Consider the following 14,219-nt stretch of genomic DNA (forward strand, 5'->3'; position numbering starts at 1 on the left):
GCCTTACCCAGGTACATAGGGAGGTTTTTGCCTTTTCGGAAGTCTGAGGTCTTCTGCCAGTGTTCAGCAGGTGTTCTGTAGGAGTTGTTCCATATGTAGATGTATTTCTGATGTATTTGTGGGGAGGAAGGTGATCTCCATGTCTTACTCCTCCGCCATCTTGAAGGCCCCACCCCCCCACCCCCCTCACCTCCGGACAGTTCTTTGCAATCAACCTACTATGGGCATCATGTTTCCTACCAATCTTTCCTAATGATTTTAACATCCATTGATGATTCCCACCTGAATCAATTATCACACTGATGGCAAAAGGGTGATTTCTTAATTCAGTAATTTCTTCTATATTTTTTTTCCTTTTTTTTTTTTTTTTTTTTGCCACACCACATGGCATGTGGGATCTTCCCCAACCAGGGACTGAACCTATGCCCCCTGCAGTGGAAGCGCAGAGTCTTAACCATATATTTTCTATCTAGTGAAGTCCCATATATTTTCTATCTAGCATTCATCTGTAAAAAGAGCCCTCCTTTATTTTCCTTTTCTCTCATCTTTGCACATTATTATAGGCAACATTTTAATCATTATTTTAAAAACGTATGCTCATAAAAATTCAAGCAATACAGAAATATGCAAAGTAGGGAATGAAAGCCTTCTGTAATCCTCCTTTTAGTGGAACAAGTTACAATTTTGTACACATTCTTTTATATATATATATATATATATATATATATATATATATATATATATATATACATACACACACACACACATATATATGAGGAACAAAAATGGGATCTCACTTTACATAATACTCAGATTTCAGATGTTTTTGAAATAGCAAAATAAGCATCTTAAACTACTAATATTTTAAAACAGAGCAAAGTGGCAAAACACTTTCCCCAAAACTTGTTTTCCCTCCTACATTCTTAGTTTTTCTTAGAAACGTGTACTGTAAATCCAGCATCGCCAATCACCACTTCCACATCCAATTAACCACCAAGTGCTATTTAAATCCCGTCATTGTCCTTGGATTGCAGTATATCATCTTCAACTTGGCCCACTAGCTACTCCTCAACCTGATTTACTCCTTTCATCCCCATCTTCACCTGCTGCCGTCACTCTTTCTGCCCCAGTCATGCCAGATTTCTTTCAGTTCCTTGAACTCACCACACCCTTTGTGCCTCCTGGCCTTTGAACATGTGGTTCCACCTCCTGAAACACCCACTCCTTATCTTCCCCCAGCCCAGCCGTGCCTGACTACATCTTATTCACTTTCAGTTTAGATACTACTTCCTCAGGGAGACCTTCTCTGACTCCCAAATTGGTTTATGTTCTCCTGTTTTGTATCCTGTAGTACTTGAAATTAATGTTTCTATTCATGGTCAGATTATAAGTGCCAAAGGACACAGTAACTGTGTCTCCATTGTCCACCACTGTATCCTCAGGGCTGGCATAGCATTTGGCACATCATAGGTACTCAATACATGTTTATTTAATGAAAAAAATAGAATGGTGTTCTGAAATACTGGGAACTAATACTGGCAAGGCCCTATGGGACTCCTGGGCACAAAAGCCTTTTTTCTGTGTCCCCCATTTCTTTGATTACAGGAAACAGGCTTCATTCAGCCACCATGACCTTCCCTGTGTTCCAATGGGCAGATTCAAGAAGTTGTTAATTAGAGAAGGGAGGGGATGTGAGATAAGGGAGAAACAAACAGTCAAGAGAAACAATAGTGCAGCCTTGGGGCAAGGTCCTGGTTAAGGATTAACGATGGTATGCTGCCCACCAGCATGTAGACCCCAGACCAGTTGGAACCAGAAGGTTTATAATGCTGACTCCCACTTACCTCACCATCAACAAATCAGAATAATGTCCACAAACTGATCACGCCCTCTTTGAACCATTACTATAAATCTCACTACGCTGTCCAAGCAGGGACACACAGTTTTGAGGGCACTAGCCCGCTGTGGCCCCCTCGCCTGGAAGAGCAATAAAGCTATTCTTTTCTACTTCGCCCGAAACTCTGTCTCCAAGATTTAATTTTGTGTCGGGGTACAGAGGCTGGATTTGGCTTCAAAACCAGTATCACAATCCTATTTCCAACCATTTCCCCCCTCCCTAGCCTTTCAGTTCCTGAACACACTGTATTTGGACCCTGTCAGTGCTCTGCCTAAATCCTCTGGGACACTTTGGTAAACGATTTCTGCCTGCTTTTTTTTTTTTTTTTTTTGCAGTATGCGGGCCTCTCACTGTTGTGGCCTCTCCTGTTGTGGAGCACAGGCTCCGGACACGCAAGCCCAGTGGCCATGGCTCACGGGCCCAGCCGCTCCGCGGCATGTGGGATCTTCCTGGACCGGGGCACAAACCCGTGTCCCCTGCATCGGCAGGCAGACTCTCAACCACTGTGCCACCAGGGAAGCCCTCTGCCTGCTTTTTAATGACCAACACCTATAACTCTCTTAGGAGGACTATTCTTGGGTGATTAGAATTGCTTTTTTTGAGGTATAACTGACTAATAAAAATCCTATATATTTAGGATATACATGATGATTTTTTTTTTTTTTTTTTTTTTTTTTTGCGGTACGTGGGCCTCTCACCGCCGCGGAGCACAGGCCCCGGACGCGCAGGCTCAGCGGCCATGGCCCATGGGCCCAGCTGCTCCGCGGCATGTGGGATCCTCCCGGACCAGGGCACGAACCCATGCCCCCTGCATCGGCAGGCGGACTCCCAACAACCGTGCCACCAGGGAAGCCCTACATGATGATTTTTAAAAATTATTTATTTATTTATTTATTTATATTATTTATTTTATTTATTTATTTTTGGCTGTGTTAGGTCTTCGTTGCTGTGTGTGGGCTTTCTCTAGTTGCGGCAAACAGAGGCTACTCTTGGTTGTGTTGCCTGGGCTTCTCATTGCCGTGGCTTCTCTTGTTGCGGAACATGGGCTCTAGGCGCACGGGCTTCAGTCGTTGTGGCATGCAGGCTCAGTAGTTGTGGCTTGTGGGCTCTAGAGTGCAGGCTCAGTAGCTGTGGCGCTTGGGCTTAGTTGCTCCACGGCATGTGGAATCTTCCCAGACCAGGGCTCGAACCTGTGTCCGCTGCATTGGCAGGTGGATTCTTAACCACTGAGCCACCAGGGAAGTCCCATGATGATTTAAAAAATCTTTTAATTTTAATTTAAACAATTCAGAAATGCACAAAAATATATTCTTTTTGTTGTTCACAATTAAACATGATGATTTGATATATATATATGTATATATATGTATATATATATAGTGAAATGATTACCACAATCAAGTTAATTAACACATCCATCACCTCACAAAGTTAGCTTTTTTTTTGGTGGTGAGAACATTTAAGACCTACTTTCTCAGAAAATGTCAAGCACGCGATACAGTGTTATTAACTACAGTCACCATGCTGTATGTTATATCCCCAAAACTTAATCATTTTATAAGTGAAAATCTGTACCCTTTGACCAGCATCTCTCCATCTCCCTCAACTCCCAGTCCCTGGCAACCACTGTTCTATTTTCTGATTATTCGGTGAGTTCAATTTTTTAGATTCCACATGTAGGTGAGATCATCCAGTATTTGCCTTTCTGTGTCTAGCTTATTTCACTTAGTGTAACTTCTGGGTATATAGCCTAAGGAAATGAAATCAGTACTAGAGCTGCTTTGCTTAGGCAAAGGCAAAAGGAATTGACCGGGAGTTTACATTCCTCCTGCACCAACCTGCCCAGTCCTCAACTGCTGCAGAAGTATGAATACCCAGCTCCTTCGACTCCAGTTGGGATAAACTCTAAACTCTGAGCAATAATCTACATTCCAGAGGTCTCCTGAAGGACCTGGCTGAGGCCCGTGAGATCGCACCCTTTCCTGTCTTTCTTCCCTCCCTATCCTGCTTCCCCAACTCCCTTACTAGTTTCTCTTGGGATCATTTTCTTTTTTTCTTTTTTCTTTCTTCTTCTCCTTCTTTTTTTTTGCAAGAACTCAGGAAATATTGTTCCCATGAGCTATTTTAAAATTTAATTTTTAATAAAGATATAATTGACATATAACATTGTATTAGTTTTAGATGTACATAATGATTTTTAAATTGAGGTATAATTGACATACAACATTGTATTAGTTCAGGAGTGCAACATAATAATTTGATGTTTGCATATGGTGTGAAATTATCACCACAATAAGTCTAGTTAACATTCTTCACCTCACATAGTTACAATTTTGTGTGTGTATGTGATGAGAACTTTTAAGATCTACTCTCAGCAACTTTCAAATATTAAAGGCAGCATTATTGACTATAGTCACCATGTTGTACTTCACACCCGCAGCACCTATTTATCTTATAACTGGAAGTTTGTACCTTTTGACTACCTTCATCCATTTTCCAACCTTCCCCCGCCCTGCCTCTGGAAACCCCCAATCTGTTCTCTGTATCTATGAGTTTGGTTTTTTTTTTTAGATTCCACATACAAGTGAAATCCTACAGTATTTGTCTTTCTCAGTCTGACTTACTTCACTTAGCATAATGCCCTCTTGGTCTATCCATGTTGCTGCAAATGGCAAGATTTCCTTCTCTTTAATGGCTTCAAGATATTCCATTGTATACATACATACCACATTTTCTTTATCCATTCATCTGTTGATGAACACTTAAGTTGTTTCTATGTCTTGGATATTGTAAATAATGTTGCAATGAATGTGCGGTGCAGATATCTTTTCAAGATAAGTGATTTCACTTCCTTCAGATAAATACTCAGATGTGGAATCCTGGATCATATGACAGTTCTACTTTAAAATTTTTGAGGGGGCTTCCCTGGTGGCGCAGTGGTTGAGAGTCCGCCTGCCGATGCAGGGGACGCGGGTTCGTGCCCCGATCCAGGAGGATCCCACATGCCATGGAGCGGCTGGGCCCGAGGGCCATGGCCACTGAGCCTGTGCGTCCGGAGCCTGTGCTCCGCAACAGGAGAGGCCACAACAGTGAGAGGCCTGCATACCGCAAAAAAAAAATTTTTTTTGAGGAACCTCCATAATGTTTTTTTATAGTTGTTGCACCAATTTACATTCCCATCAACAGTGCACAAGGGTTCTCTTTTCTCCATACAGACACTTGGGGAACTTTTTCTTAATAAATCACCTGAATATGAATCTTCTGACTCAGGGCACTTGACCTTACTTTGACTTCTTTCCTTCCCTCATCCAGGTCTCTGTTCACATGCTCTCCCCTCTGAGAGGCCTTCCTGAATCCCTGATATAAAAAACAGCACCCCTTCTCCCTTCCCATCCTGCTCCTGTTGCCTTCCATCTCAGTAACTTGCTTCATTTTTCTTTCATAGCACTAATGACTCTCTGAATTATATACTTATCTTTGTGTTTATTGACTGTTTCCCCAACTGTTTCCCCAGTGGCTGTTCCATGAGGGCAGGGACTTTGTCTTTTTGTTATTGCTGCTCTAGAACAGAGCAGGGGTGCTCAGTAAAAATCACTTAAATGAATTATTACTCTTTAGTACAGCAGGGAAATGTAGTGGTGAAAATTTGGGGTCAAAAGAATAAGATAAAATTCTACTATTAAAATTTATATTCTCCTGAAAATTGTATATAATCTTTACAATTTTGCATGTTTTTTGGTTACTGTTTTCATTTTGCAACAATTTGTCAGAAATAAATATTTTGATTAGCGTTGTATGGCCTCCTTGTAGGAACCCCAAAGACTAGTGTCATTTTCCAACTGAACACCATTTTGGAGAACTTAACACCATTTTGGATGCTACAAATGAAAATAATTTGCAATGGAAAGAGCATGAAATGGTAGCTGTAGTCCTTGTTTTCTACAAACTAGCTCTGTAATCTTGGCCATCATACCCTTCCTGTGAAATGACTGGGTTAGGCTTGGATTAGTTGTTCTCAAACTTTTGTGTTCCAAGCAGATGAAAATTTCCTGACCCCAAAACCTGAGAGATTTTAATTCAAGAGGTCTGGAGTGGGCCTCAGCATTTTTCCATAAGCATACTGAGAAATGAAATATTGCCTGCCATATCAGTAAACAAAGGATGTCACAATCATCAGAGATTGCAGCCACCAGCCAAGGTGAATTTGTGAGCCCTGAGGGAACTCAGGAAGGAGACAAAGAATACCTGCCATCTTGTAGCCATCAGACTGCAGCCACTCCCCATGGTGAGCCCTGAGAAAACACAGGATACTGGCCCCAGAGAGCTCAGGTGCATATCAAAGGAAAGATTTCAGTGAGCCCAGACTCTTGCCTCTTCCCATACATAGAAAAGCGCTAAATTCCTTAACATGACATATCTGGTTTTCTTTAATTAACAATAATTTTTGATGTTTAGACTACCTGCCCTTTGTTGCAAAACTCCTATATATCCTGGCTCCCGCACTTGCCTCCTTGGAGCAATTCTCTCAGGGTTACTTGAGATGCTGCCTCCCGAGCTTGAAGTCTTAAAAATCCTGCTGAATAAAACATAACTCTCAACTTTTAGGTTGTGCATAATTTTTTAGTCGACAATACTATAACCAGGTGACTTAGAAAGAGTCCGTAAACCACACATTTAGAAAACTGGGCAAGATGTTCATTTATTATGTCCATCATTCCACAAACATTTATTGAGCATCTACTATGTGCTCTGCTATGTGTTCTAGAGCCTGATGATACAGCCATGAACAAAAGAAACCAATCTCTGGTCTCCTGGAGCTTATTCAAGTGTGTGTGTGTGTGTGTGTGTGTGTGTGCATGTATGTGTGTAGACCCTAACTTTGCTCACTCCCTCCTTGGTCCCTGCTCCCAGTGGCCCTGAGGGATTGCTGGGTGGGGGCAGCCCCAAAGAGTAGGAGTCTGAGGGGGAGAAGGTCTGCAGATCTAAATGTCCGGACCCACCCATGTCGAAAATCAGGAGGAGGAGGAGACAGCAGAATAGGCCCAGGAGCAATGGTGTCCAAAAAAGAACAAGCAGTAAAAAAACTCAACATGGAAAATGCCCAGAATGAAGGAGGGTACCAGGGCCCTGTGCAGAGTGGAGAGGAATCACATCATTTGGGAGGGGGCTTAGGCCAGAAGCCTGGAGGAAATGTAAGGCTGGGGCGGGGCTAGGCGACTTGTCCCTAATTTTCTATGGGCCATGCCCGACAGGCATATTGATCACAATGAAGTGGGAGAGGATGTAGACAAGTACGTAGGGCAGATGATGGAAATCAGGAGAAAGACTGGGGAGCAGCAAATGTGCGCTTCCAAACTGCTGAGCCTGACAGTCATCACGTATGACTTCTGCCTTAAACCTTGAATCCTAAATTTTCCCCTGAGGATAACAATGTGGCCTCTGCTCTACAAGTCTGTAATTTTGTGATTACTTTTTCTGTAAATCTTTTGGTGTTTCTACTTACCAGTCTCTAACTGAGTATTGTTTTGTCTCAGTGTAAAAATTTCTGTCCAGCAGGGCAATTTCACCCAGTTATAGGAAAAAAATATTCTTCTCATAATATGAAATTGATGAAGCAGTTTAAAAAGCAAAAAAAACTGTGTGTGTGTGCATGCCCACACGCATGTGTGCCTGACAAGAGACACAAACAAAAAAAACTCATAAAAAAAAATCTATAGTGTCAGGTGATGCTAAGTGCGAAAGGGAAAACTGAAGTAAGGATGGGCATAGAGTGCTGAGCAGGTGGGGGGTGATTGGGTTTGTAACCATGGAGACCCACTGAGATGGTGGATGTTTGAGGAGAGAGGGAGTGAGACATGAAACCGCCTGGGAGAAAAGCATTCCAAACAGAGGGAAGAGGCTCTGAGGAGGGGCCTGCCTGGCATGCTGGAGGAAGGGCGAAGAGTGTTGTGACAGGAGATGTGGTGGGAGCTCCCAAGAGGGCAGATCACACGGTGCTTGGTAGGTCATCTTAGAGTCTTAGGTTTTATTCTGAGCGGAGTCAGAGGCCAATGGAGGGAGAAGAGACATGGTTTATTCTACTCTTTGGAAGATTCACTCCCTAAGGGTGGAAATAGGCATGTGCTAAGTGCTTGATGTGTGTAAAGCTGATTTACTTCTCGCAACAAAGAACTTTAACATTCTATTACCTATTGGCTGTCTGAATTGGTGAAAATTTTTTTTTTTTTTTTTTTTTTTTTTTTTTTTTTGCGGTATGTGGGCCTCTCACTGTTGTGGCCTCTCCCGTTGCAGAGCACAGGCTCCGGACGCGCAGGCTCAGCAGCCATGGCTCATGGGCCCCGCCGCTCCGCGGCATGTGGGATCTTCCCGGACCAGGACACGAACCTGTGTCCCCTGCATCCACAGGCGGATTCTCAACCACTGCACCACCAGGGAAGCCCTGGTGAAAAAATTTTTAAAAATTGATCTTATTCTGTTCTTTGTCTTTCCTGCTTTTACGGTTTATGTGACTTACTCATTCTCAACAATTTACAATTTCCTGACCTTTTTCCAGCAGGGGTGTGGTAGGATGGGAGGGAGGAAGGCCAGTCTTGCTTGCTTCCTGACATTTCCTTCCTCTTGGATGGACATATGTTCAGCCAGCACTGTGGGGCTGGGGATGTTTTACCATGTTGGATGAGGGTGTGGAGGGAGAAGGTGGGCATTTCTCTCTCTCCTTCCTGCCCTCAGGCAGTGTTCATTCTTCTCTTTTCCACCAGGCACTAAGAGTTTTAGGGACAGCCTTCTACTTGGGAAGGTCTGTGGTGGTTTAGCACTGTTTGAACCCTTAGCAGTGGGTCTAATTTGGGGTTGAGCCTTCAGAGCATGTAGCTCTCATACCTCTGTACATATAACATGGGCCAACATCAGCTTATCAATAACAAAAGAGAGGTTTGGCTTCCAACCACCTTATTTATTGTCCCTATCCTTTTTGATCATAAGGTAGAAAAGAGCTGTAATACTTGGGTCATCTCAAGGCCTAGAGGTACTCTTTGCAGCACTTCTCTCAGTTCTTAGAACAGTGTTAGTGAGGTTTTATTCCAAGTTTTTTTTTTTTTTTTTTAGATAAAAGAAGCTTGCTGGCTGGTCATTCACAAAAATTACAGTAGGTGGCAGACACACTCTATCAAAATCAACTTTCACAGCAGTTCTATTAAGGAACTAGTCATCTTTTTGCAATGGCCCATTAGAAACCAGATTGTCTTTGTTCAGACTGTTAGAACAAAACCATAGACTGGGTGGCTTTTTTTTTTTTTTCTAATTAAAGTTATATGTTTAATTTAATCCTTATTTAAATCCAGACTTTGAGGCAAAATTTAATCATTACCTATTCTCCTCATGACAAGGCAGCTCTAGCTACCAGGAACATTCAAACTCCCTTTAAATAAAATGTTTATTTTCATCTCATTATAAAAGCATAATAATTTTAAAAAATTTTTTAATTTTTTAGGAGCAAACAGCCACCTATATTCCCACCAATCATCACTGTTAACATTTTGCTAAGTACATATCCAATGTCTTTGCTATTCACATCAGTCTTTTATACAGTTACATGGTTAATTACCATGCTTACTTTTGTTTTTAAATTAGTATTTAATAAGCTTTATAGAGTCCATTATATAGTGAAACTGAACCAAACTAAATAGTTCTCCCAGTTGAAGGATTCAAGGCTGAGTTCTGTTTTGCTCGTTAAAAGTAAATTATAAGACCTGACAGTGACATCTTAGAAAGATGTCAAATCAAAGGACATCTTAGAAGAAAGATGTCAAATCAAAGGAACAAACATTGCAAAATAAAAATGTAATAAAATGAATCTGGGGGGATATTTTTCTATATTGAATTTAAAATAGTTTGACTGAATGGCTTTTAAAAAACAGAAATTTATTTCTCACAGTTCTGGAGGCTGGAAGTCAAAGATCAGGGTGCCAGCACAGTTAAGTTTGGGTGAGGATGCTCTTCTGGGTTGCAGATGCCTGGCTTCTCATTGTATCCACATATGGTGGAAAGACAGTGAGAAAGCTCTCTGGCCTCTTTTTATAAGGGCACTAGTCTCATTTATGAGGGCTCCACCATCATGACCTAATCACCCCCAAAGGCTTCATATCCAACTACCATCACATAGAAATTTCAACACATGAATTTTTCAACATATGAAATCTGCATTTAAGGTTTAAGGGGTTGTCGTGTAAGAGCAGACTTGGACTGTGCAGCTTCAGAGAGCAGACTCTAAGCCAGTGGGTAGGTAATTACACCTCATCACAAGGAAGAATTCTCTAACATTTTGAGCAAACAGGGAATGGAGCAGTTGGTGAAATGGTGAGTATCTGTGCCTGGAGAAAGAGTCTATCTCTTTTGATTGCTTTGTTAAATAACAACAACAACATCTTGCTGATTGCCTGGTGCTGATGTTCAATATGGGTTTACATCCTGGCTCTCTACTTGGAGCAGCACCACTAGGTAGGGTTGGTGGACAGACTTGGCACCCAGGCTTTCACCAGATATGTGACATTGCTCAACTGCTTAACTTCGTTGTGACTCAGGTTCCTCATATATAAATGAAGATAGTTATGGGATTTATCTCATGAATTGTTGTGAGGATTTCATAAGTTGACCTAAGTGGCCTCTAGTAAGTATTTGGAAAGCATGAGCTATTATTTCTTGATTTGTGATGGTCACTGTTATGGACTGCATGTTTATATCCCCCCTCTTCCCAATTCATTGGTTGAAACCCTAACCCCTAATGTGCTGGTATTAGGAGGTGGGACGTTTGGGAGGTAGGTCATGAAGGTGGAGCCCTCACAAATGGGAGTGGTGACCTTAAAAGAGACCCCAGAGAGCACGCCTGTTCTTCCAGCATGTGAGGACATAGCAAGAAGATGGACATCTATGAACCAGGAAGTAGGCTCTCACCAGACACTGAATCTGCTGCTATCTTGACATTGGAATTCTAGCCTCCAGAACTGTGAGAAATAAAAGTTTGTTGTTTAAGCCACCCAGTATATGGTAATTTGTTATAGTAGCCTGAACTAAGACAGTCACTACATCACTTGTAAAATAAAAAGCGTGTTTTCATATTTCCAAGTCAACATTATTTTTTTGTGATTTAAGAATGAATCCTGGGCTTCCCTGGTGGCGCAGTGGTTGAGAGTCTGTCTGCCGATGCAGGGGACATGGGTTCGTGCCCCGGTCCGGGAAAATCCCACATGCCGTGGAGCGGCTGGGCCCGTGAGCCATGGCCGCTGAGCCTGCGCGTCCGGAGCCTGTGCTTCGCAACGGGAGAGGCCACAACAGTGAGAGGCCCGCGTATCACAGAAAAAAAAAAAAAAAAGAATGAATCCTGCCAGTTCTTTCTCAGGGTCACAGAGTCTTTTGAATGTCTATACAAGATGGAATTGACTGAAAGTAAATTTTATTTTTTGAAGTAGTCAAAAGTTATTCAGAGCCAAGTCCTTCAAATAAGAAAAGCCATTAAATTGGGTTTTTGATGTGTGGAAGGATAATTTTTGAAAGTAATAATTTGTATTTTGCCATGTACTTATTTCTGCTTCTCCAACCCAAGTGCATGGCCAGGCCTTTTTAGAAATTCCTTGCTTCAAATGTTTATTGTAGGCTATAAATACAAATTTTGATGTCAATAAATCTTTTTTTGATTTTGATAGTATATGACCTCCACCGAGTTTAATTTATGTCCTGGAGGGATAAGAAAGAGAAGAATAGGCAAAGAGAGAGAGATAAGGAAAAGATACTAGAGACTGGGATGGGGATAAAAGTCACTGGGACTTGTGCTTATCAGAAACCTGGGTCCCAGGCACAGGGGCTCCTAGTCTTGCCTCTGACTCCAGTGCTCCAAGTGTGCATAGAAGAAGTGAGATGCTAAACCAGAAGGGACCACGATCTATTGGGACAATGGGCTTCTTAAGCAGTTTGGGTAGATGACTGAGAAACTCTCTCATGCTTCAGCACTGAAAGATCACAGGATCTTGACACAACTTGGGGATCAGGAACCCAAATAGTGGGTGGAATGGCATTTCTCCAGCAGCCTGGCAGAATGGGGCTCAAAGTCAGATTTCAGACCATTAAAAGAAAATAAGACAACAAACTATTTTCTGTATCCCTGAAATCATCAATTTCAAATGATTAAAAGAAAATAAGGAAACACTATTTCTTGTATCCCTGAATTTGTGGACCTGGAGTTATATCTGCTACAAATATTTTTTGCTAAATACAAATGTATGTCTCTAAAATAAACATATTTACTTTTCCAGCTCCAGTGTTTTATAGATCTGTGAGTGCCCCATATTTTCTGCACAACAGCATCATTGGAATAAGTATAGAATTTTCTAGCTGGCTATTTGAAGGTCAGTGCTCTTTTGCCTGTATAGATTATTTTTTAAAATTGAGATATAATCGACATAATGCCTATATGAATTACTAGTAGATAAAACTTTCATTACTTTGAATTACTTTGTTTCATTACTTTGACTTCCTTTGTCTGTTATGAGGGGTTCTTGGGAAAAGTCTGAAATTAGGCTTGAGATCCTATAGAATCTCCATGTAATGATATATTTTAATTTAAGTTAATTTAGTTTTTAAAATCCATGTAATGATATTTACTTCTCACATTTATAGATTAGACTAATAGATTTTGAGACAATTAGCTTGTCAAGATGATTTTGGGATAATAATAATAATAGTGTTAATGATTATTATGATGATAAACTAACTGAAATGATAGAAACAAATAAGAAGGCTACCTAGTAAAGTCAAAGAAACAGTATTTTTGGATTTATTATTGTCATTTAACTATTCAGTGAATATTTTTATAGAAGTTACTGTATGTGTTGTACTTTTCTAAGGACTTTACTAATATTAACTCATTTAAGGCTAACAATTTTATTAGGTAAACACTAGTATCTTTTATACTTTAAAGATGATGAAATTGAGACTTAGAGAGTTTAAGTAACTTGTTTAGGTTATGCAACTAGTGATGGAATCAGGGCTTAAACCCAGGTAGGCTACCTCTAGAGTCTATGTTCTTAACCACTATGCTACACTGCCTCTCTCTAACAGGGTCTAATGAGCAGCTGAGATCCTCTTTTTTAGGAGGAAAATCAGAAGGCATGGGTGATCTGTGACAATAGGAAGAAACCGCTCATGAATTCATTTGTTTATTCATTTGGTTCATAGCCTCCATTTGTTTAGTTCTCAGCCTCAACTGCTATTCCAGAAAGTTTATGAAATCTACTCAACCCTGTTACTAACTGTTCCAATTTCGTGCTTAGGTGGTGAATATGTCCATCAACTCTGCAGCCAATTCATGGCTTCACTGGTATTATTGAATGATTTTCCTACATCATATAAAGAACAAAAGCCATATTTTTGTCTATGGATTTACCATGCAACGAACAAGATAAAGAGACTATCTTTACACCTGTCCTCATCTTTACTCACCAAAGAATCTCCTGAAAGATTACATACTAAATATCTCAATTGTTCTGTTACCTAATCAAGGCTAGGACAATCACACCAACCATATGCTATTTTGCCACAAGCTGAAATTGCTTCTATTGACACAATTATCCAACTCATTACAGACTCTAGAACCTCTCGTTTTCCTCTGGTTTGATACTTATTTCTGGTTGGTTATTTATCTGTAGGTAAATGTGGAGTACAATTGAAGTTCCTGGGCTTCCCTGGTGACGCAGTGGTTAAGAGTCCACCTGCCAAGGCAGGGGACACTGTTTGATCCCTGGTCTGGGAAGATCCCACATGCTGCAGAGCACCTAAGCCCGCGTGCCACAACTACTGAGCCTGCAAGCCACAACTACTGAGCCTGTGTGCCACAGCTACTGAAGCCTGCGCGCCTAGAGCCTGTGCTCCGCAACAAGAGAAGCCATGACAATGAGAAGCTCGCGCACTGCAGCGAAGAGTAGCCTCCGCTTACCGCAACTAGAGAAAGTCTGTGCGCAGCAATGAAGACCCAACACAGCCATAAATAAATAAATAAATAAATTAAAAAACAAAAACAAAAAAAACAATGGAAGTCCCTAAAGGTATGATGTTTTGTATAAGTCTCAAGTTCCTAGTCAAGATACTTGTTCTTTCCCCCCACCCCCCAAAACCTGAGAATGTGACTTTATTTGGAGACAGAATCTTTTTTTAATGTCATGTCTTTTTTTTTTTTACATCTTTATTGGAGTATAATTGCTTTACAATGGTGTGTTAGTTTCTGCTTTATAACAAAGTGAATCAGTTATACATATACATATGTTCCCATATCTCT

At 41.0% G+C, this 14,219-nt stretch overlaps 1 pseudogene across 1 annotated transcript; it reads left to right on the forward strand.

Moving 5' to 3' along the window:
- Nucleotides 1–6,948: 6,948 nt before the first annotated feature.
- On the forward strand, nucleotides 6,949–7,300 carry LOC309803175 (protein BEX4-like; annotated as a pseudogene). Its single transcript has one exon. The product of its transcript is annotated as a protein BEX4-like (transcript).
- Nucleotides 7,301–14,219: the final 6,919 nt, after the last annotated feature.

The sequence above is a fragment of the Mesoplodon mirus genome (genome assembly GCF_964341445.2).
Source record: "Mesoplodon mirus genome assembly, chromosome: 4".
Lineage (NCBI taxonomy): Eukaryota > Metazoa > Chordata > Mammalia > Artiodactyla > Ziphiidae > Mesoplodon > Mesoplodon mirus.